A 26,026-nucleotide genomic window follows, 5' to 3' on the forward strand; every position below is an offset into this window, starting at 1 on the left:
ATTAGTGGGGAAATATAGAGAGTATTTTTTCATTTCTTTCAACCCCTGCAGACAGTTGATGTGCTAAGAACAATTTGCCAAGCTAAGGACTTGGTGAGTGTGCTTCATTGAATGTTGATGTGGCAATTAAGGCCAGCAGGACATGCCTGGTTTCCAATTCATGCGGGCCACCTCTCCCCACAGCTGCAGTCACTTGAGTGCCACCTACAAGTTCACTCTCAAAGTCAGATCTGGAGAGAATATTGTTCTCTATATTCACTCATTCCACAAATATTTTTTTTAAAGTTGGCAGTTTAAAAGGGCATTCACTTTTAAGTGTGATACATATTAAGGAAGCGGGAGTATAAGGTGCTATGGGAGTACAAAGCCTGGGCCCCTAACCTGGATTGGACAGGAATGGAGTAAGGCCATAGGAAGCAGCCGGAGATCTGATGTTATAGAAAAGTCTTGAATGATAAGTCAGTGCTGAACCAAGAGTAGAAGGAAACATTGTTCCATGTGCAGTAGTGAATGCAATGGTCCAGTTCAGCTAGAGGAGAGAAAGAGAAAGAGAGAGATGGAGAGAGAATCGGGGATGGGGATGTGGAGGAGGAAGAAGAGCAGAATGTAGTCATATGATGAAGGGTCTTGCAACTCATATGAAGATTCTGGACTTCATTCTAAGAGCAAGTGGCAGCCATCACAGAATTTCAAGCATAACATGTGATCAAATGTACCAGTAGCCAGTCAGTGCTTCTGCTACCCCACTCTGTGCTGGGATCCCTGTACTTGGGTCCCTGGTCTAGTCTCTCCCTAGTTTGGTTTTCGGCCTCTTTCCCTGAAGAATGAAAGTTTTGCTTCTGAACCTGAGCACACATTTCATTCATTTCCCTGCCTTCCCTTCTGACTACATATGTTAAGACTCTGAGCCACAGGGTACCCTCCTGTCGGTACCCATGTATCATTATGACTTCCCCTGATGCCATTTGCTTAGACTACCTCTCAACCACTCAACTCTCTCTTTCTTCATCCTGCTGATACCTGATAAAGCCCACTAAGAGCTCATCTTCCCATAGCCTGCCCAGCTGTGTCTGAACCCATCATGTGCCCAGGAACCGATCCACTTCAACCGATCTCACACCAAGTTTTGGTCAGCCTAGTGATGAAGCAAGAAATCCATCCAATCCACGACCTCTTTAGAATAGGGATTAAGGGCACAGACTCTGGAGTCAACGCCCCCTGAGCATGAATCCTGGCCTACACCCAGCCTTAGCTGGTGACCTTTGGCAAGTTAGTTCACCTCTGAGGCTGGTTTCTCATCCTTATGTGAAGATACTAACACCCACCTCATGGGTGCTATGTTGATTAAAAAAAAAACAGAAAACTTATGCAGAGAAAATGCCTAGAGTATCACCTTTCATAGAGTAGGAGTAAAATAAATATTTATTCCTCTCCATCCTTCCTCGCAAAGTGCATTTTCTGCTTACATTTCTGATTTGGATTCTTACAATGACTTCCTAAGATTGGAGGATTAAAAGAGATTATGTATATAAGGCACCAGGTACATAGTAAACACAAGCTATTATTATTAATTATCATCACTAATGAAGCAAAATATCCTGATTGACATTTAACTGTGTCTTATTTTCTTGAATACAGGCTCATCGTAAATGAACAAGAAGTAACCACCCACCATGACTGTCCTTTCCATGCATTCATATATACCACCCACAAAGTACGGCCTTTGTCCTCTAAGGGCACACGGTCACCTGCATTCTAAACCAGTGGAGATTCTGGTGATTAAGCAGTTGAAAATATAAATGTTACCTATCACACTGATCAAGGAAGGGTTGGAGGATATGGTTTAGGTGTGCACCAGAATTATAGATATATAATGGCACTGGACAGGCCTCTCTCCTTAAAGACAAAGCTTCCACCCCGAGTTTTGCAGATACAACAACTAAGTTTTTGCCTCAGAGGATTTACTTTTGGTTTTAGCAAGTTGGGTATACTTTCAAATCATGCAAATAAATATACGGAGATTGGGTCTGAAGTCTTTGCAGGAGAAAGTCAAGGTAGAGATGAGGGAGTGGTCCAATCCAGGCATTACAAAAACATCTATTCTTTTTCTGCCTTCTCAACCTGTTTGCCTCCTCAAGTATTCACAATATCCACTCGTGATGTGGCCTGTGTCCTCAGTATCTAGATCCTTCACCAACCCTAATGGGTTAGACCAAAGCTCCACTGAACACCAGCCCAATGCTCAATCTGTATCAAATTCAAGTGCCATTCAAATTTGGGCTGGGCCTGCCTTATCATCTTTTGCTGCACGGTTCTTGCTGACAGAGCCCAAATGGTACCTCCGGAGACCTGGTGCCTGGAGGGCACTTTCCATGGCAAGCCTGTGCCCTGGAATTGCTTATCCAAGCTGAAACACAATCCACTCACCTCCCGGTGGTGGGGCGAGATTTAAAGTCTTAATGGTGTCTCATTGATTTCTTAAGGCACGCAGCGAGCTGGCACTCTGCTGGTGCATATTTTAATCCTTAGTGTTTTGTTCTTGCATCCAAGGTGATTTTATCAAGAGGAACACATGCTTAAAGAAGCTGAATCCAATACAGGCAAACCTCATTAATTCAGACCCCACTAATTCCGGCTGGATGAAAACATAACTTTGTGTTATCTAGAAGTGAAAAGATTTTCCAACTAAATTAATGATGGAAATAAGAGTATAGGAGGAAGAGAAGGGTTCACCCATGTTAAAGGTAGTATCCCCAAACACCTTCAGGGATTCCAGAAGGACCATCAACACATAAAGAATTTCCTCTGTGTTTGTTCATTAAAGGCAAAGACTTGTTCTTCCAAGAATAATTTCCTATTCGGCAATGTTTTCTTTGGTTTGTTAATCTATAGAGTTGAAAAACAATAAGGCTCTATGTCTTTCAAATAGTACTCAAAATCCACTCCCCTCCACAATGCTAAATATGTTACAGACATATTGTACCCACACATAAATATGTGTGTCTGCATTAAAATTACAATGCAAACATCTTAAAATGAAGTCGACTATTTATGGTTGTTAGAATTAAAGGTGATTTTTATTCTCTATTTCATATTTGTAAGAGTTTCTATTACTTTTATCAATATAAAAGTGTAAAAAAATCATTAACATTTTCTAATATTTAACAGGCTTCTCCCCCAAATAGTTTATATGGAATTGTTGGGGAGGGGGAATCTACTCTACACCTTTTGAGTTTTGATGGCTGGGCAAATCATAACATTGACACAAGACCAGATTACCAAGAGAAAAATTGATTTCATATGTGCATGTAGGAGATCATAAATGGTCATCAGAGAAATGATCAAAATAGGCAGCTTTTCATATTTTTTGGACAAGGGAGCACTGAATTTGTGAAGATTTGACAGCACAAAGAAATTCAGGTTTGAGTGCGGATTAGTAAGAAATCTGAACAGAAGGATGGCTCAGGGTAGTAAATCAGTAAAGAAGTAATACATTTTGTTTATGTAGGCTCTCTGCCTCTGAATTCCTTCATCTAGCAATCGGGGTGTCTCTTATAGCGCCGCCCCCCACCCCCCCCACCCCGGAGCCAGCAGGGCACCTTTCACAAGGGAGATTTAATTCCTGCATTCAAGGAAACAAAGGAGGGGCAACACACCCATCTAGTACAGGTTGCTTTTCAAGTAAATTTAACTCACAATGATCAATGTGCCATTGTGGGCATATTTTGGGGTGACCTTCCCTGAGCCTCAGCAGAATGAAATTGTATCGTATTCAGCATTTATGAATAAAAAGACTTGGTGGGTAGAGTGAGAAGCTGGCTTACCATAAAGCCACAATTTATATTTGCGCCATCCTTGAGAGGGGCAAGTGGATCCTGAAATCTGTCTAGAATATGAAGTGATCCAAGATTACTTCTTATTTTGTATCAGCAATCATCTCTTATTCTGTGGTCAGGATTGTGTGAGGTGAGGAAGGCAAGTGGGTGCTGCCTTTGTGTGTGATCTCCAGGAGCTCATAGGCGTCAGTCACAGAGACGCTCACACACAAAGCAGTAGACCACGTGGTTACTTGCTGTCTTCCTTGTAAGCCATAAGGAGCCCTAACCATCTCTAACAGAACTGCGCCAGTGTCTACAGGTTACCATTATAATTATTGCAGCTGTATGGCAAATCTTACTTGTGCTGGGTAATCTTCCATGCATTTTTCCAGACAGAGTTTACTTACCCTCCACCCCCAACAAATAATAACATTTGGATGCTCAGGGATATCAAATAAGTTGGCCAGGTTCCCACAGCTGATACATAACGGAGGTAATATTCCAACCCAGTCAGCCAACCCAAAGGCCCTGCCATGAACACCATGATGCGTGTCGGTCACAAGCCTAAAAGCCAGATGGCATTCTGTTGGTCGTTCTTACATTTTAGTGTTTGACTCTTGAGATAAACTTGGGTTTGGATTAACCAGATAACTCCACTTTTGACTGGCACATAATTTTAGGCTCAGAGAAAAAAAAACAAACCAACGTCATTTAGAAAGAGCATTGGACTAGCGGTCAGAGACTTTGAATTTTGAGTGCCGATCGTGTTATTAATTAAATGTGTGATCTTTGAGTGTTGTGCTTAATCTCTTTAAACCTCAATTTTCTGTAAAATGGTCAACATATACAGCTGAGGAGGAGCACCAGTGAGATAAAGTGTTTTAACATACCTACTATCTTTCTTTTTATTACTATAATGTCTAATGAATAGCATCTTCATCTTCATGATCACCCCCTTCCAGGTAGAACATGCAATGCTGAATTCTCTGTACACACACGCCATTGCGGAAAACTCTATCTACTAGAGCCGTGGTCGGCAAACTGCGGCTCATGAGCCACATGCGGCTCTTTGGCCCCTTGAGTGTGGCTCTTCCACAAAATACCACGGCCTGGGCGAGTCTATTTTGAAGAAGTGGCGTTAGAAGAAGTTTAAAAAATTTGGCTCTCAAAAGAAATTTCAACCATTGTACTGTTGATATTTGGCTCTGTTGACTAATGAGTTTGCCGACCACTGTCCTAGAGCACAGTATGCGCGAGCAGTTTCCTTGTCTTTGTCTTATAGGCTCTCCTCCTTTCTCAATTAAGTCAGCGCTTTCTCTCCCACCACCAGGAGGTTTCACTGAGGAGGTTTCATACATTTGTAATATAGTTTAATTCTCTTGTCACAGTGTGCATTCCTTCCTGGAATGACCAAGCTTCTAAATTATTTTTTAATTTGCATATATTAAGGTCTGCTCTTTGCCTGTAAAGTTCCACGGGTTTGACTAACGCATAATGTCATGTAGCCACCACTGCCCTCTAAGACAGAAGAGACTCGCCGTTCTACAAATTCCCTAGTTAACCCTCCCTCTTCCGTCTCCCCTGGAAACAACTTAGATTTTTATTGTCTCTATTGTCCTACCTTTCCCAGGATGGCATAAAGTTGAGCTCATACAGCATGCAGCCTTTTAAGACTGGATTTTTCACTTAACAGTATGCGTTTATGGTTCATCCATGCCCTCAATGGCTCGATAGCTTATTGCCTTGAATTGCTCCACTTTATGATGTTATCGCAATTTGTTTATCCATTCACCTATTGAAGGGTATCTGAAAAGTTCCCAGTTTGGGGCAATTATAATACAGCTGCTGCAAACATTCCCAATGCAGATTTTATATGGGCATACGTTTTCAAATCACCGAGGAACAGCCTAGGTGCACAAATGTTCCCTGGCATGGTGAGACTCTATTTGATTTTCTAAGACACTGCCAAACTATCTTTCAAAGTGGCATTTGCATTCATAGCGGCAGCAACAGAGAGTTCCCGCTGTTCTGTATTCTTACCAGCATTTGGGATTGCCTGCTTTTTGTATCAGCCCTTCTAATAGCTGTGCGGTGGTTGGGCATCTTTTTAAGCTTCAACGATTCTGGGGTCACCGTGGGAAAAGCCTGACAGTTCTTTAGCTGAGGCACTGACGATATTTGCTCTAGGCATGGATGTGGGGGTAGCTGGTGAGGTGATGATATGAAGAGATGATTTCACTCATGACGATTAGGTGAGCTACTGCACAGAGCTATGTTATATAAGATGCTCACTCATTATAAGCCTGGAAAATCAGATGGTGAAAACTCTGACCTGACCCATCTCCTAGGACCTGCAGCCATGCCCTTCACAGCGGTCTCTGAGTTCACCTCCTGCACCCCTCTCTGGAACACAGGTTTGCGGCTGGATCACCTCTGTAATTTTTTCACACAGCATAATTAGCTGAACGCAGAGAACCAGATCTAAGTCATCACCTAGACAACCATGAGCGTATAGGAATTGAAGGGAAGCACAAGAGAGATTCTTACAGAAATGGAGAAATGGATCACTAAGGCGAGGAATAAAGCCAGGGAAGAGGACTTGCAAAAGACTAGAGGATAATAAACTAATAATTAGAATTCCATTATAAAAATTAAATCATCATGAGAAGTTTTTAAAAACTAGAGGTAAGACTTCACTGAACACCAAAAACCAGGTTTAGAAAAATAATATAAAATAACATGAAAAAAACAAAAAGAGTAAAAGTGGTCGTAAGAAAAACAGAGCTGTGAAATATAGAAGAGGAAAAACTAATGATTAATGTTCCTAAAAAGGAGGACAAATTAGACAAAAAACCCCAATATTTTTATAACATAACAGAAAAAATGTTGAGTTGAAGAAACACCTCCTCCAGGCATTCTAACACACACACAGGCCCCTACAGAGAGGGCGGGAGGAACAGACTGGCTGCTGCTCTCATCTGGGCAACACCCCGAGCAAGCAGACAGTGAAGCCCAGTGGACAGCCATGTCCACCCTGGTCTAAGGGAAAGAAAGGTAGCGCAAGAATTCTATTCCATAAAGGCAACTGAAAGGCATTTTTACTAGTATATGTGGCAGAAATCAGGAAATATCATCCATGAGCCTTTCTTGAAAAGAGACATGCTCATAAAATCCTGTTGACTAAGAAATGAAGCCAACTAAAATGCATAGAGAGGAGGAATGACGGAAACAAATGCTTCTGCACTGACTTTATTCGGTATGTAGAAGTAAAGTTAAAGAATTGTGAGCATTTAACTGCTATTACCCATGAAGATACATATGCCAATCAAACTAACAAAAACAGGAAATGTGAATATGGGAGGTGGAAGGAAGAGTTTGTATGTCTGAGTGTATGTACATGTGTGCTAATTTTTCTTATTTTCACTGTGGTGGGAAGATTCTATAAATATTATTTATGCTTGTTATATTGAGAAAAGCATAATATTATTACTAACTATAATTGTAAAAAAATAGGTTATTATTTTTCTGTTTAACTTATCAGGAGGAAATCAGAAATACAAAATTAATAAAAGCAGCACATATCCAAAAACAAACAATGGGAAATATAATGGGAACAAAAATAAGATATTAACATAAGATAACATGATAGAACAAAACCAAAATTGAGATATAGTATTTAATTACAATGAGATAAGCCCATAAATAAATTATCTAAAAAGACCATCATATTGATTTAGTAAAAAATGCAGTTTAAAATAATGCAGTTTAAGCAGTTAAAACATGTGCCTTTGAAAGATTTTAAAATACCGAATAAAGGCATATTATTCAAAATAAACCAGGGATTAAGTTGCAAGCACAAATCAAAATCAGGAGAAAAAGAACTAAATGAGGCAAATAAAGGTACTTTCTAATGATACAATGATAGAGATCTCATTGCCATGGATATTTATGTTCCTAAGATCACAGCATTTATATTTTTAAAAATGTGGAGCCCAGCCATTGTAACTCAGTGGTTGAGTGTCAACCTATGAACCAGGAGATCATGGTTCAGTTCCCAGTCAGGGCACATGCCCAGGTTGTGGGCTTGATCCCCAGTGTGGGACATGCAGGAGGCAGCTGATCAATGATTCTCTCTCATTACTGATGTTTCTGTCTCTCTCCTCTTTCCTCTCTGAAATCAATAAAAATGTATTTTTTAAAATGTAGAAAATGTCAAAATTAGTACATAAACACAACATTGGTGAGGCTTCTTAATTAAACTTTCAGATTAAGAAAGACACTTTTCTTCTAGCAAGTAGAAGAAAAAAAAATAGATGAGATACTGCCTAAATAGTATAACCAATGAAGCAGGAATTATTACTTTTATACCAGTGTACAGCAAGTAGCCATTGTTTATAAGTGCCCAAGGAGCATTTACATATCTCAAACTTGAATTTGTTACTATTAGAACCTCAGTAACTGATCAAAAGTTGAAATAGGAAGATTATATTTGCTGGTCACAATAAAATCATAGTGGGTTTGCAAGGACAGGGGCGAGAATGGAAAGCCCACCAACCCCACCCTCTTCTTTGAATGACCCCAGAACAAAGAGAAAAGCACAGCTAAAATTGCTGAAAATAACAATAATGGAAATGCCTACTAGAGGCCCAGTGCATGGGGAGTCCCTCAGCCTGGCCTGCCCCCTCTCGCAGTGTTGGAGCCCTCAGGGGCAGGAGGCAACCCGGCGATCAGGAGAAGGCGACGCATCCATCACAAATCTGCTGCTGCCACTACTGGCAGCGCAAGCCTCAGCCAGCCCTGGTTACCTGAGCCTCGGGTGGCCCTGGGTGGCTGTGCAGCCGCCATCCGAGGCTTGCCTGTGCCTTGGGCTGGCCCTGGGCAGCTCGGGGGCTGAAGGGACTGGGGGACTCCGGAGGCAGGCGCCTGCCACCCTGGTGGGTTGAGGGGACTGGGCACCGCCATCTTGTGGCTGTGGGCACCGCCATCTTTGAGGGAGTGGCAGTCAATTAGCATATTCCCTCCTTATTAGCTGTGGGTGCCACCATCTTTGTGAGGGTGTGACGGTCAATTAGCATGTTCCCTCTTTATTAGATAGGATACTAAGAAAAGGGTAATATGCAAATTGGTCAGGACGCCCTCACAGTAATGACTGAACAACAGGCTGCATGGGGTGACAAGGCCAGCAGGGGGTTAGTGAGGGACAACCAAACAACTGAATAGCAGGCTGCGTGGGGCGACCAGGCCAGCAGGGGAGTTAGTGAGGGATGACCAAATGACTGAACAGCAGGCTGCATGGGGCAACCATGCTGGCAGGGGGGCAGTGAGGGGCGACCAAACAACCAAACAGCAGGCTGTATGGGGTGACCAGGCCAGAAGGGGGGCAGTGAGGGGTAACCAGGCCAGAAGGGGGGCAGTGAGGGGTGACCAGGAAGGCAGGGGGGGTAGTCTGGGGCAACCAAGTCGGCAGAGGGGGGCAGTGAGGGGCGACCAGGATGGTGGGGGGGGCAGTTAGGGCAATCTGGCAAGTGAGCAGTTAGGAGCCAGCAGTCCCAGATTGGAGAGGGTGCAGGCTGGGCTGAGGGGACCCCCCCCCACTCTGTGCATGAATTTTGTGCACTGGGCCTCAAGTAGAGTTATAATTATGCTTGGAGACCAATTCATAGCTTTATACACACCACTATATAAAAAATGAATTAATTATCCAACTTAAAAGGTTAGAAATAAACTAAGATGAAGGCAAGATATGAAAATGTATAAGTAAAAAACAAAATTAATGATTCTGAAAACAGAAACACAGTAGACTTAATAAATAAAATGAAAGGTTGTTTTTTTTTTTTTTTTATGGAAAAATAGACCATTCATTAACTATCAACTTAAAAGAAGTGTATGTGTGTTTATGTGTTGAGAAAAGGGATAGGTGACTAGAAATAAAGACAATATCAATACCAAAACCAGATAATTAGGACAAAATAGGAAAATGCAGATAAATCTCATTTCTGAATATTGACATAAAAATCCTAAATTTTTAGCAAATATAATTTTTTACCTGAACTCATACATAACAACAGGTAACCAACTAGGAAGAAAACTATTCAAGATTAAGTATTAAATTAATATTATTCAATATCTTAATATATCAAAGGAAAAGAGGCTCAGTATGAGTTATCCCAATACTGAAACAGATAATTTTTACATTTATCTATACCTCGCTTTTAAGATGCTTAATTTTTTTTTTAATTTCTTTATTGATTAAGGTGTCACATATTTGTCCTCATCCCCCCATTCCCTTTAAGATGCTTAATAAAATATAAAGTAGATGAATACTTCCTTAACCCTACGTCAAGCAAAAGGTTGTTAATTTTGTAACAATCGAAGCATGTTCATTAGAATAAAGAACAAGGCAAGGAAAATACTGTGTTATTATTTAACATGCTCTGGAAGTATTAGCCATTGAGCATAGAGAAGAGAAGAAAATAAGATATATAAAAATGGAAAGAGTGAAAATTATTATCAACACATAAAATAACTATATATTAAAAACTCAGAGCAAAGACTTAAATTATAAGAAGTAAGATAATTTATAAGATAATTGGTTAAATTTTTAATAAGAATTCAGGAACACATAATTGTTAATATAAATTTAATGTGAGAACACACCTCATCTATAAAAGTAATAATAAAAATTAATTGCCTAGATCAACTTAACAAGATATGTACAAGGCCTAAATGAAAAACACCTTTAAAACTCTACTGATAACCATGAAAGAAGACTTTAGTAAGTGTATAGACATACCTTATTCTTGTATAAGAAGGTATAAATGGTTTAGAAAATCAATTATATTCATCTAAATATTCAATGTAATCATAACAAACACATTAATATAATATTTCATCTGGAAAATAAGCATGAGGAAACTGCCAGAACCGTTTTGAACAAGAAGAGAAATGAGAGGGGCCTCTAATGCACCAACAAGGATACAGCAATAAACTACGTGTTACCGTAGCAAGAATCATCTAACTACTTAATGGAACTTCATAATTTCCCCATACAGGCCCAAATGTACCTTAAAATTTTGATGGGAAAAGATGATCTACTGAACAGAATTTCTTTGGACAACAAACTAAACATTTGGTGTGAGGAGAGAATAAAAACTAAATTATTATCTTATTTCTTTCACACCAAAATAACTTCTAGCTGGAGCAAAGATTTGAGATAAAGTGTGCAACTGTGAACATGAAGAAAAACCACCCTTAAAATAAATTCTGAGGCAGGAAGGCCTTACTATATTTAACCTAAAACTACAAAGTACTCAAATATAGATTATTAGGTATACCTACATAAATCCTTCTGTGAGATATAGAAAGCTATATCCAAAATAAAAAAATCCACAAACATGAAAACTTGATTTGCAACACACAGGGAATATAGCTAATTTCCTTAATCTATAAGGAACTCTTGCCAATCACTAAGAAAAAACAGCTACTGGCCCTAACCAGTTTGGCTCAGTGGATAGAGCGTCGGCCTGCGGACTGAAGGGTCCCAGGCTCGATTCTGGTCAAGGGCATGTACCTTGGTTGTGGGCACATCCCCAGTGGGGAGTGTGCCGGAGGCAGCTGATCAATGTTTCTCTCTCATCGATGTTTCTAACTCTATCCCTCTCCCTTCCTCTCTGTAAAAAATCAACAAAATATATTAAAAAACACACAGCTACTGCTCGTGGGAAACTGGAAAGGACATAAAAGAACAGTTCATAGAAAAATTCACTCATGCACAGATACATACACATAGCTAGGCAATATGTATAAGAGAAATATTTCCAAAATGTCTTATTATTTAAGGAAAGCAAATTAAAATAACATCTAGATACCATTTTTATTATCGTTTTGCCACAGATCAAAAAGTGTTAACAAGTATATAAGAAATCAGGCATTCTCATGTACTGCTAATGAATGCATGTATTACAGCCAATTTGGCTATCTCAATTAAAATTAAACACGTACAGATTATTTTACCCAGCAATTTAACCTCGAAGAATTTTTCCTGTAGTTACTGTTGGTCACATGCATGTACCAATTTTCTTAGAATATCCATACATGACAAATAAAACCAATAACGGAATAGAAGGTATATTCATACAATGGATATTTTATAGCCATTCAAAAGATTAAGAATTTTCTTAGGTGCCATGATAGAAGGATCTTTAATCCACATTTAGGGAAAAATAACGCAATCAATGTCCAAAACAATAGATAGTATGATCTCTCCTGTTTTTGACAAATTACTTAAAAGATACATACACTGTGCTTGCTTGTGCTTTCAACATTTCTGGAAAGATTCACACACACACACACACACACACACACACACACACACACACACACATGCAGTTGGCAGTAGTATTCTTTGGGGTGTGGATATGAGGCTGACTTTTCACTGAGACTTGGTTTTTTTTTTTTTATCATTTCACCATTTAAATCGTTTAACTTTTTACCATATGTATGCATTTATTTCATAATAAAAGTTTTAAAAAAACCAAAATGGCCTTTTATTTCTATGAACAGTGAGTTACATGACGATATTATTTGTAAAGAATATTTCATAGCCTATGTTAATAAATTTACAGATATATAAAATACATTTTATCTTAAATAAAAGGAACTAATAGACAAGTTATAAAATATTGCATGGTGGTTACAGGGTTAACCCATGGAGACATGAAGGCATTGGTTGTGGTTCTCGCCCTGTCACTAATACACACTTGATCTGTATTCATCCAGTCAATGAAGAAACTATGCTCTAGGCAGCTTGCTTACTTTCCATAAACCTTGATTTCACATTAAGCGGGGGATACCAGTAATAGTATTAGTGATCATTACATTAATACCTACCTCATAAATCTGTTATAAATTAAGTAAGCAAATGACCATAAGCTCTTAGCATAGTTCCTGACACAGAAATTACTTATATTAACTATAATAAAAAAGAATGGAAAGAAATGACAGCCATCAGCCCACTCCAGGATTACATATGAAGACAATACAGAGTCAGAGAAAGAGAGACAGATAGACAGAGAAATACAGACCCATGTAATTTATCTTGTAAACACAAAGTGGGATTGGTATTATTGGGAAACCTACTTTCATGCCTTAGTCTACATTGCCAATATCTTCTATAAGTACAATTCCATTACACTGCCAAGCCCTAGTTAAAGCTAATATATTATCTACCGGAATCTTTGTAACAACCTCCAACTTATTCCCCTGCCTCCATTCTTTCCCATGTTCATGTTTCTTAACCTCACAAAATTCTCCAAGCATCCCCCATTGCCCACAGGCTCCAAGCCATTGCGTTTGACACTAGGCTTGGTGTGATCAAATCTGTGTGGCTTTGGCTCCATTGCACTCCTCCATGAACTTGATGTTCCTGCTCACCTCACACAGCAGAGAGAAGTGCTCTAGCACACATCTCTCCAGTAGGCAGTGTGGGGAACACACGTGTGGACAGCACATAAATTTTGGGTCCAGATTGACCTACATTCTTTTCTTTTAATTTGATAAATGTAATGTTTATCTAAATCTAAGGTGTGCAGTATTACATGCATACATTTATATATTACTAGAGGCCCGGTGCACGGATTTGTGCACCAGTGGGGTCCCTTGGCCTGGCCTGCGGGAGCAGGCTGAAACGGGCTCTCTGACATTGCCTGAGGGGTCCTGGATTGCAAGAGGGTGTAGGCCAGGTCAATGGACCCCACCAGTGCATGAAAGGAGCCAGGGAGGGACGTGGGAGGTTGACCAGCCAATTGGCCAGACCCCAGCAGCAACTCCTACCAGTCAGAGAGTCTGCTCCCTGGTGGTCAGTGCACATCATAAGGAGTGGTTGAGTGGCCTTAGCATATCATTAGCATATTACGCTTTGATTGGTTGAACGGCTGACCAGACAACCAGACACTTAGTATATTAGGCTTTTATTATATAGGATAATATGATTTCCACTGAAGCAATATTTATTACATTACATAATTATAGAACAGTATTATTGTGTATGTTCATTATACTGTGTGTTAGATTTCTATGGCTATTTACTACCTGTCACTAGTTTGTACTCTTAAGCACTATCAATCTTATGCCTGTCTCCCCATCCTCTGGTAACCATCCTTTTATTCTCTGTTTTGTTTTTTTGTTTTTAACAGGCTTGACTTTTTAGATTCCGTATATAAGTGATATACAGTTCTTGTCTTTCTCTGTCTTATTCATTTAGCATAATGTGCTCAAGGTCCATCATCTTGTTGAAAATGACAGGATATCCTCCTTTCTCATGGCTGAGTGAATAATAACATTCCATTGTATATGTACCATATCCTTGTCCATCCATTCATCTGTTGAAGGGCATTTGGGTTGTCTTTGCTATTGTAAATAATGCTGCAATAAGCATGGGTGTGCATAAATCTCATTGAAATCCTGTTTTCATTTCCTTTGGGGATATACCCAGAAGCAAAATTGCTGAGTCATATGGTAGATCTATTTTTAAATTTTTGAGGAACCTCCATTCTGTTTTCCACAGACCAACCTGCATTTTCATCTTCGTTCCAATGTCTCCTGTAGTGAGACCATAGAAATTCACTTGACCTTATTCACTAATCAAATTTGTTTTTGATGAGACAAACTTTTCTAGTTTCAACATCAAGGTCATTATTGGGTTTATACACCAGAACACGGTGATAATTAACGAAGAGTACAGTCTTCCCCACTTAGTAATAACTGGCTAAATGTTTTTTCTCTTAGAACAGCTGCAGTCTGTCTCACATCTGGACTTCCTTTTTATCTCTACTAGCAGCACCTTAGTTTCCTTGTTAACCTACCTGGACTATTACAACAGCCTTCCAACTGATCTCCCAATCTTCATCTGGTCCCTCCTCCTATACTTTATTTTGGACTCATTTTTCTAAGCCTGTTCCTAACCAGGTCACTCTGTAGTTCAAAAGACTTCACTATCTCCATCACCTCCAGATTAAGCTTCCATCTCTTGCCAACTGATGCTTCCAGGCCTGTGGCATCCCATTTCCCTCCCTTCACCTGGGCTCCAGGATCTCCACACCTTTCCCCTCCCTGTGCCTGTGCTCAAATTGTTATCTGTTTCCAGAATGTCCTTACGCTAACCACTACCTGCTTGGGACATCACTCCTCCTTCATGCTCAACTCGCCAATACTCCCATGAAGCTTTCTTTGCTGCCATTGGTTTGCACATTTTTATGTCTGCAGAACATTGGTTGAGTGTTTCCCACATGCCTATTTCCGGTTCTGCCTTTTTGAAAATCATCCCTTGTTATACAGAGGTATAACATTCACCTCTGCCTCTGCCACCTGGAGCCATAATTGGACCACAATGGTAACTTAAAAGAATACTCATTCAAAAAAAGAATGACCCACAAGCATGAATTCAACTCTCACTCACTACCAACACTGTAGTTGAAATGACATTTTAATGCTGTTTTATTATACAGAGGTCATAAGAGTAATAATATCTAACATTTTGGGGGGCATGGTACTGGACATGTTATATCTATTTTCACATTTCATCCTAACACCCACTGAGGCCTATTTCATGATATCTATTTTACAGATGAGAAAACTGAGACGTTTCAACCTGCCTGCCTCGCCATTCATATGCTATATCAATATCTTATATAACACTAGGGGCCTGGTGCATGAAATTCGTGCACTGGGGAGGGGTCCCTCAGTCCAGCCTGCCCCCTCTCATATACTGAGAGCCCTCAGGAGATGTCCTACTAATGACTGGGCTGATCAGGGGAAGGTGCCAGCCCCATCACCCCACTCTGCAGCCACTGCCAGTCACCACAGCCGCCAAGGTATTTTCATCAACACGGACTCCAATCCCTTCACCATGAAAAAATGACTTTCTTTAGGCATTTTCAAGATGTGTCTTTCATAGGATATGACATTTCTTTCTTTATTTTTCTTTTTATCCTCACCTGAGGATATGTTTCCATTGATTTTTTCCCCTTCCCTCCGATCATTGCCGGCTCGGCCCCTTCCCAAGCCTAAAGCCTCTGCCCCAGGCTTTAGGCTTGGGAAGGGGCCCCCCAACCCCTCCAATGGCCGGCTGGGAGTGACCTGGGTGCCGAGGAGATTCCCGGCACCCAGGTATGTATGCAAATTAATGCCATGTTTGTTGGGCTAATTTGCATACTCACTCTGATTGGCTGTGGGCATAGCGGAGGTACGGTCAATTTACATGTTTCTCTATTATTAGGTAAGATAGGGAAATAAAGTACCTTTCTATGGCATAACAATGATATGCCAGCTACTATGGCCCCTCACATCTGTTTGTTCTTATTATTATGCTTATTTTAGGACACAGGATTTCAGAGATTCAATGATTTTTCTCAAGGTCATTCACTAAGTGAGGAAATAAAAATTAAAACTGGTATGTCTGGCTCTAAAACTTCTAGGCCTTAGGTTAGACTGGACAGCTGCTTGAATGACACACCATAAACTATTTTATTTCACTAATTGAGATATGATATGATCGTCAATGTGTTAGGCTGGTTCATGAGGTCCATGTGGGAGCAAGTTAAGAGACAAAGTATATAAGAATGAGATGCCACGGGCTCAGCCTGCAGATGGTGCCATTTGGATTCACTCCCAGAAGCAACAGAGGCACTAAATCATTTTAGTAGGGGCACCCACAACTAGGAGAGAGACCCATTGGGGCAGTTTCAATAGTGGCAACCTAAGGAGAAGGAGAAGGTGGCAAAGACAGGGATGGTGGAGAAGAAATGATCGAGTCGAGAGATATTTAGAAGGTTGTCTATTTAACAAGTTCGGCGATTACCTCTTGAGCAAACTTCCTGTCACAACATGAAGTTCATTTATGCCTCTGATGTAACTGTTAAAACCCAGGTGACATTTGTGGTGACTGTTTCCTATAGGCCTAAAGTTTATTCTGTCACCATTAGCTGGGATAAGAGGCCTTCTAACAAGGAAAATGGCCCTTTTATTTCACCATGTTATCACCTCCCTTTAAAAGATGCCAAGATACGGCGCTCACGTGGGTGGACCAATTGGTCTCCCCTTTGAAAAGGGATCGATAGCTGTGCTCTGAGCAATGGCTACAGAGCACCTTTTAAAACTAATAACGGTGGAAGGGCTGAATTCTTCGTCATAAAATCTTTAAAACCTTTATAAAATTCCTCTGTAAAGCCATTTTCCTGGGGAGACCTATAATTATTGAACATCAGCCCATTTGACATAAACATGGATGGTAGAGTCCCAGCCAGGAAAGCTGAGGCTAGAGAAATAAAACCTAGATGAGAAACTAAACCAGGATCAATGTTTCTTCCCAATGTATTTTATTGTATTCAAACGATAAAGCATAAACAGCTTCTATTTCCCACCAGACTCTGACGAATTTTTTTTTTTTTCTAAAAAGGCTGTGGCTAACACTGAATCCTATCATTCAAGTATACAGGCCACGTTCACCCTCCACACATTCCGCTGCTGTTAACCCTATTCTCGTGGGGGGTTGCTTCTCATATTTCTTGAATTTTAAATTCAGACATTTAGTTAGCATTCAGAATCTTATTTTCTCTTTGATCTTTTAAAAATCCTAGTGGCAGGAGGTGATTATACCCCTGCAATTTCTGCTCAATATATGTTGTTTGTTCAAAAAGCAAAGAAAACAGACTCCGGTTCAACACAAGTTCACTTCAACCACCCTTATAAGCCATCCTCCAACTTTCAGCAAGCTTTCCAAGGCTATACTTCCAAAAAAAGTCTCACAGGACTTGGGCAAGTCTTGTTCATTCATACCACCAAGGCAGAAGCAAAAAATAAGAGGCCAGAAAGCTAAAACTATGTGTGACCTGGGCAATCCATTCATTCCATCACCTGGGTCTCAGTTTCTTTATCTCTAGAATAAAGGAGCTGGACCAGAGATTGGAGACCAAACCACTTTAATATCCTGTTACAATCCTGGTCAATCAACAGTGACTGACAGCATTGCCTAGATTCTGAGTGGACTCTGGGTTCAGGAGAAAAGAGCATTGTGATTGGTGAGTGATGGCTACAAAGCTGCAGGATGTGGTAACATCAGCATGAGTGGCAATATTTTGACATTCCTAGGATATGGTACTTTTAGCTCCTATAGGATTTCTATTTCCTGTTAGAAAAGAGGAAAACAACTGCATCCCGGACTACACATGATGACTCCAGTGTTGTGGGAAGGTGAACTCAATGTTCTAGAACAAGATGACTAAAGAGGGATTAAAAATAGAAGATAATCCAGAGGTAAATTATTGATCCCGAGACAAGAGAACCAGGGAAATGAAAGTAGAGATAAATACTCTGTGCAGGCACATAAGTGGTAAGATCTGTTGTCTGCAGTTTGCTCCCTGGTGTGATGCTTGAAGGATGGCTGTGTATAAAGGATAAGGGGGGGAAAAAAGACTACTGATGCCTTTAAATAAAAAATTCTATCATTTTACCACTTGAGCAAATATGATATATTTCATGACATTCAGAAGATACTCAATAAAGGAATATTAAATTAAACCAGAAGTTATTCTCCCCCCCCCTCCCTCATGTAGAACATATGGAAGTATTTGGGGACATTTGATTGACATGATGGGGTAGGGGGAGTTCTATCTAGAAGGCAGAGGCCAGGAATGCTAGAAAACAATCTACAGTGCACAGGATAGCCCTGTATAACAAAGAACTGTCCAGCCCGAAATGTCAACAGCCTCAAGGTTGAGAAATCCTGTATTAAAGGACTGTGTGAAAGAACAAACAGGAAAGGCCTGTCCTACAACTGCTCTACTGTGCTAAAGACCCCAGTGTTCACCTACATGACCCAACATGATCTGCTCCTCAGCTTCAACCTACATCCAGGCCGTGTTTCCTCACCACCCTTTGAAGTCAGGCATGGCCACATGACCAAGTTTGGTTCAATGGGATGTAGATGGAACTTACTTGTGACACTTCGGGGACTAGCCCGTTGATAAACCAACCTCCCAGCCTCTCTTTCTGCCTTTTGCAATAGTTGAATGGAGAGTTCTCCGCTGCCCTGGAGGAGGGAGAAGACACAGCATGATGGAAATGATGGGAGTACGGGTCCCTGAATGGCTGTGCAGAGCAGAGCATGTCCTCCACTCCTGGTTTCCCCACATGGAATTGGGTTGCAAACGTTTTTTTTTTCTTTGTTTTTTTTCTGACTCCTTAATGAACTTTAAACGTTTATCTCATTAAACCATTGAAAGCTGAGGGTTGTAGGTTGCAGGAATTAGACTACGTTGAGTACGACATCTAAACGCTGACCAGTTGGACTTGTGCTGTTCCCTAGCAGAGGAGGAGATCAGCATTGTCCAACCTCCGTTTATCTGTCTGTCTCTATCTCTCTTTCTCTCCACTGTCTTGTACATGGATGCATGTTTTATTAACTTCTCTTTTATGGCCTCTATTCCAAGTTTAAGCTTCCCTATTCTTAGGAACTCATTTTTCATCTATTTCCCCCTGATCCAAAGCTGTTGACAGTCTACATTAGTAGCTATACCATCACAAAAGCAAACACAAGGGGATAAATGTCTCCCTTTTGTATATCAGAGTTTAAGGGATTCCTGAAGCATCATGATTCTATAACCAATTATAGAATCTTTAAATTATTTTAAATTCAGAAGAAAATATACATATGTAGCACTATGCTAGGCTCCATGGGTCATAAAATGTGTTACATATATGATGCTTGCCTTCAAAGAATTTATATTCTGGTAAAATAAATGAAAAAAAAAATACAGAGAATGCTAAGAGAAATATATCATAAAAATAAATTCCTCTAGAAGTTCAAGAGAGACTATCACATGCAGTTAGAGATGTCAGAAAAGGATGAGTTGAAGCAATGTTCTTTCAGGTGGGTTTCAGGGTTTTGGACAGATGATCATGGGGTAAGATGTGAGGCATTCAGATGCCAGCTATTCTAGGGGCAGCAGGAAGTCTCATTGGATAGCACCATCTAGAACAGCACCATCCAAAAGAAATATAATGAGCTACAAATGAAAGCCAATTGCATTTTTTTAAAGTAGCCACATTAGAAAAGTAAAAAGAAACAGATGAAATTAATGTTAATAATATATTTAACTCAGCATGTCCAAAATATGATTATTTCAACATCTAATAAATTAAAATATATTAAGATATCTCACATTTTTAAATTCAGAATCTTAAATCCCAGAGTGTATTACACATTTAGAGTGCATCTCAATTTAGATTGGTCACATTTCAAGCACTCACCAGCCCCATGTGCCTAGTGGTTACTATACTGGATAGTGTAAAACTAGAGACAATGCAGGCTAAAGGGGGTGGAGTTTGATCTTAACATCCCTCACCCTGCCCAGAGTACAATCATTTGCGCAATGGTGCTCAATCAAGTCAATTGGGAAGAATTATTTCAATAACTGTTTCCGTGGAAGACACAGGTTTGTGATGCTTCGAAGACAGACTTTCCTCCTCTGATGTAGAAGCAGCTGATGCACTATGGGAGGAAGTCTTCAGTGGTCACCCCATCACCTTTTCTAAATGCCAGTCTCTGATATTCGATGTTGACATTTTAAAGCCTGGGTGTTTTTTTTCTGCCTCCTTAACTACATGATGCATATTGGAGCACAGGCACCAACATCACCTGGGACAGAGGTCTTCACATTCTCAGACTCTTGTCAGCGACATCACCAACTCTAGGCCCCGAATGTCATCTGGGTCTTCTGGAGCAAACCTAGTTACCCCAAGTGTGGCTTTGGACAACTTTAGAACCTTTGGGAATTTGGGGTTATTTTTTATGATAGCCACAGTGTGTATTTTCTCATTTTCAGTTTTGGTTCTGCCTCATTTTTTCCCTTTGACCCCAGTGCTGGTCCTAATCACCCTTGTCTTCTTGGATTCTCCGTAATTCCTTTTGTTCCGTGCTCGCAGCTCACTTGATTTCAATAACCTTCAAAATGACCTCCTGACTTAAGTACCAGCTACCAACACCCATTTTCCACACTGTTGCTTGAATGATATCTCCAAAAATAAATTGGAATGATTGTTTTGTTTCAAAAGATCACTGCTGTTTCTACTGACGTCTCATATTAATTGCCAGAGGACTGCTTTTGACTCTTAATAGGATTTTGTTTTATTTAGCTATGAACTGTGTATAATAATAATCATAAACATAATAATACTTTGAGGTTCCCTGTTTATTCACCTCAAAACCACAACTTATTCCTGCCTATTGCACTCACCCACTTTAGGTGAGTTTAACACCTTTGGTCTATGGAACGAAGTTCAAACTTTTCACATTCTTAGCTCTCAGTGAACTAGTCTCAGATCACTTTTTACACACCTACATCAGATTATATTTCTTTGGTGATTTGCTATGCTTCAAATGCAAGGTTCACAGAAATTCTTAGCACTCCCCAATTGCAAAAGGTGCAATTTCTTATTATAGAACTAGAGGCCCGGTGCACGAAATTCGTGCACGGGGTGTGTGTGTGTCCCACAGCCCAGCCTGCACCTTCTCCAATCTGGGACATCCCTCTCACAATCCAGGACTGCTGGCTCCTAACCGATCACCCCCTAACCACTCCACTGCCAGCCTGATCGACACCTAACTGCTCCCCTGCAGGCCTGGTCACCTCTAACTGCCCTCCCCTGCTGGCCTGGTCACCCCTAACTGCCCTCCCCTGTAGGCCTGGTCACCCCCAACTGCCCTCCCATGCAGGCCTGGTCCCTCCCAACTGCCCTCCCCTGCTGGCCATCTTGTGGCAGCCATCTTGTGTCCACATGGAGGCGGCCATCTTTGACCACATGGGGATGGCCATCTTGTGTGTTGGAGTGATGCTCAACTTGCATATTACCTCTTTATTAGATAGGATAAGAAATTCAGCCCATCACCTTGATCTCAGGATCATTGAGTTAGTACATATCAGAATGGGATTTAAACTCTGAACTCAGATTCTAGAGCTCAAGCAGTTAAGCATCAACTGTGTTTTGACATCTCTGTAGTGTTTCTCACAACCGTGGTCATCCTGGAGAGACCATCCCCTTAGCCTGCAAGTACCAAGGCTCTCTTCATCCCTCCAGACACAGACCAAAGGCCACCTGCCTTATCCTGCAGCCTTCTCTGGCGTCCTGGTAGATCATCGCTATCCTCCAGCCCTACAGAGGGATGCGGCAAATGCTTCAGCAACACGGGTTGCTTTTTTAGTGTGTGTGTTTTTTACATTGGTAGCTGTTTGTAAGTATTTCGCCTACTGGATCTTGGTGAGTCACTCTATTTCTTTGTGTCACAATTTCCTTTTCTAAAAATGGAGACTCTAATAGTACTTATCGTGTTGTCCTGAAAAAGAAATGCCAGGGGATAATACACGTTGAGTCCTTAGAATAGGGCCTGAACACAGGAAATGATCAGTACTGGCCAGCACGTTAGCTATTATTATTCTCACCATTTTTAGCACTCTACTGAATACAAAGGAGTTTGCATTAGATGTTTCTATACCCCAGTTCCTAGTATCACATTTTTGACCCAGTAAGTTTCCACCAGCATCTGGTGAGCTGAACATGGTACCACCACTTCTCCCCTCTCTCTCTGACTTCTGCTCTGCGAGCTTCCCATGCCTAGCAGTGTTCTGCTTTGACTTCACGAGTCCTTAAATTCTTGTTTCAAAATATCTTTGTCTACTCAGCGTGAACCTGCTAATTTCTCAGTTTATTCTTTTCCCCGCTCCCTCTGCTACACTTCTGTTCTAAGGGCTGAAAACAAATTAAGGAATAAGGGAGGTTAGTTTCCATTTATATGTGGCTCACTTTCTAGTGGATGAGAAAGCTAATCACAGAGCTTCCCAGAAATGCAAAGTTCCCAGAAATTTACATGCACTGAAAAAACAAACAGTATAAGATAAGAGAGAATATTGATTAATTAAGGGAGATGGCGATTTTAATAAGGTGGAAGGCTTCTCTGATGAGAACTGTGTGATGGGAGAAATCAATCAAAGTGCCAGGCAAGAGTGTGTCCAGGTAATTGGACAGCCGGCAAAGGGTCCTGAGTTTGGAACTGCTTTGGGGTTTACCAAGGAAAGGCTGCTGCAGAGAGAGTAAGAAAATGAAGCCCGTGAGCTTGGCGAGGCCAGTACCTTTAGGGCCATTTTATACACTAAAGTGTGGAATTTTTCTTTAAAGACATTTGGGTTTCCACTAGAGACTTTAATACAGAAATGGGCATAATTCAATCTACGTTGTAAAGGGATCACTTGCTTAAGTAGAGTGAAAAGAGAGGATGCTGGAAGAACAGAGAGCCGGGAGGGGTGAGCAGATAAACAAGTGGAAGGGATTAGCTGGAGAACATATATGCATATCCCTTAGACACAGCCAATAGTGTGGTGAAGGCCAAAAGAGGGGGAGGCAGGGGGAGGTGGAGGTGGGCAAAGGGTGGGGGAATGGGAGAAGTCTGCAGGTACTCATTTGTTTGGCCAATTGCATTTGAGGGCTCAGTACAGTCCTCCTCTCTACAGAGAAGCCTTCTGTATCCTCCCCAACCCCCCTTCCACTGAACTGTGTGTGCTCCCCTGGCCTCTCGGTCACCTCCATCTCAGCATTTCTAGCCCTGCCTTGTGACTAGTGTGACTGATTCCCTCCTCTGGACTGAGACCTCCCTCAGGGCTTGGTCAGTGCCTATACATTTTTGAAAATCGAGAACCTAGTGTTTTCTCTGGAATGGAGAGGCACTCAATAAATAATGATGGAAGGAGGGAAAGAAGAAATAACAAGTGAATAAAGGATTGGAAAAGAAGGCAGGAAGAGAGGGTGGGAGGTCAGGAGGGAGGGACGAAGCAAGAATTGGATATGCAAATCTTTCTTGATATTTGGAGTTTCTTAAGACTAGGAGCATTTTCTTATTCAATTCTGTATCTCCAGCCCTTACCACAGTATAATAATCTATAATAATAAAAGCATAATATGCTAATTAGACCGGACATCATTCTGGACAAAGCTGTGGCAGCAGGGGCCCAGCCTCTTGCATGAATTTCATGCATCGGGCCTCTAGTAATAATAATAGTAACAATAACTCTACAGATTACAAAAAAAACACAAACAAACCCAAATTATATAACTGTTATTGTTAGTATTTTATTTAACTTTACACACTACTATTTACAGAAACTTTTAACCTTTTGCACTTGGATGTCGAGTGTGACTCGACACGGTTAGCATTAGAATAAAGGAATCGAGAAAAAAGCAAGTGAGTGCAAAGGGTTAAAATTGGTTAATTCTTCTACACAGACATTTTTCAGACGACTAAACGAGGCCCCCAGCAGCGACAGCGCATGCTCACTAGTTGCACGTGCCAGAACTAGAATTTTCTTCCTGCAAGTTTCCAAAATGCCGTCTTTGGGTCAAAACTGGAAAACGTTTGTTGAACGACCACCCGACAGAAGTTCCACGTCAAGTGGCTTGAACATAGTAACTGCTCCACAAACCTTAGCTCGTCTCATCAATCCATTTTCTGTGCATTCCCGAGGGAGGCCTCCCACATCACCCGCCTAGCGTGACCTTGCAGGTTTCATACTCTTATCTTACAAAGTAGCTTGCACATTTCTGTTTTCTTTTCCACTCACTGGTAAACACCTTGTGTCCCGAGACAGTACCCAAAACACTGGTACACCCGTCACTGCTTCCACTGTAGTGCCAGCTACAAAGTTGGTGCCCCAAGTGCTCTGAATGGACTGGTTGGTATTTTCATCCAGAGGCAGCTTTGTGCAGAAGAGGGAACATTAAATTGATTGGAGAAGGTTCTAGTCCTGCTTCGATGGCCATAAGAAAGCCACTTACACCCTCCATGCTTTGACTTCTAATCTATAAAATTGGGATAATAGTCTCTGCCCCCACAATCCTCAGGGGTACAATGGTTCAAATAGGATAATGCAGACCATAAGTTGTAGTGCAAATACAAGGTTTTTATTGTCCCAGGGCTATTCCAGCCCTCTCTGCTTCTTGCCGCATATTACCACATTCTCGTTTAAATGAACACTCAATACTCAACCGAATGATTTCCCCTAAATCAATAACATAAACAAAGAAAACAAGATGATCTAGTAAAACAGGCTCAGGAAATTGACTCTCAGGATGTGCGTACAGTTCTCTTAGAAAGGTAGGCTGATGCAATATGCCACGGACTCCCTAAGTCAGAGAAGAATTTACCAGAAAGCTTGCAAGCAAATGCATTTTCTACAATTCACCGCAGCACAGCAATTCTCGGGAGATAACACCATTCATACTCCATTTCAAATTAAAAAACATATGCTTTTTCCTCTCTTAAAAAAAAAAAGGCAAGGGAACATGGCCCATTTTCTTTCCTTTACAAAAACAAAAGCTTTTAAAATGATAAAAATTGCCTCTGCTTGATAAAACAGCCATCTGCATCTGATTTAGTTAAGCGTTATTCTTGTATCTTTCCATATTATTATTATTGCTGGTTGGAGGAAAAAAATGCATAAATACAAAGAGAGTTCTTTGGAAAGGTTACACAATTTCGACTTCAATTATCCCTGAAACTTTGCCTCCCCTTCAAGTTGACCCTAAAATTGAAGCTTAACCCTTAATGGAAGGATTCTAAACAAAGCTTGAAGAAATATTTCTGATTATTTATGAGTAATATCTTGCTTTGTCCCTCCTCCACTTTTATGATGTTGGTGGAGAAGAGATATTAAGAAACTTTAGAATGAAGAATAGCGATGGTATTTGGCATTTATATGACCCTCGATTATGGTAATCATTTTTATTAGTTATGTCTCCTGTCTGTTGTGGAAGAGGGATTGGATAAGCTTAGCATTCAGAGTGGGTGAGCTTCCGTATGCTGTGAACTCTCAGATGATGGTCATAAACACCAAATGGCATGCCATATGAAACAGGCACAGGGTGGGTTTCCCAAATATGCAATTAAGATAACGGAAGATGGCATCACCTATACAAATGCCAAGGCAGCTTCAGAATTAAACTTATAGAGATGGTTCCTTTGAGTTTAGGACAAAGGAAGAGGAAAGAGGGTTTGTGGATAATGCTCTTAAGTGGGCTGCGCTAATATTACCAGCTGAAGTGTGAAAATAACGTGGCATGAGAATGGGACTGGGTGCAGTTTTGACTATACAGCTGACCTTGAATAA

The sequence above is a fragment of the Eptesicus fuscus genome, chromosome 15, assembly GCF_027574615.1.
Source record: "Eptesicus fuscus isolate TK198812 chromosome 15, DD_ASM_mEF_20220401, whole genome shotgun sequence".
Classification (NCBI taxonomy): Eukaryota; Metazoa; Chordata; class Mammalia; order Chiroptera; family Vespertilionidae; genus Eptesicus; species Eptesicus fuscus.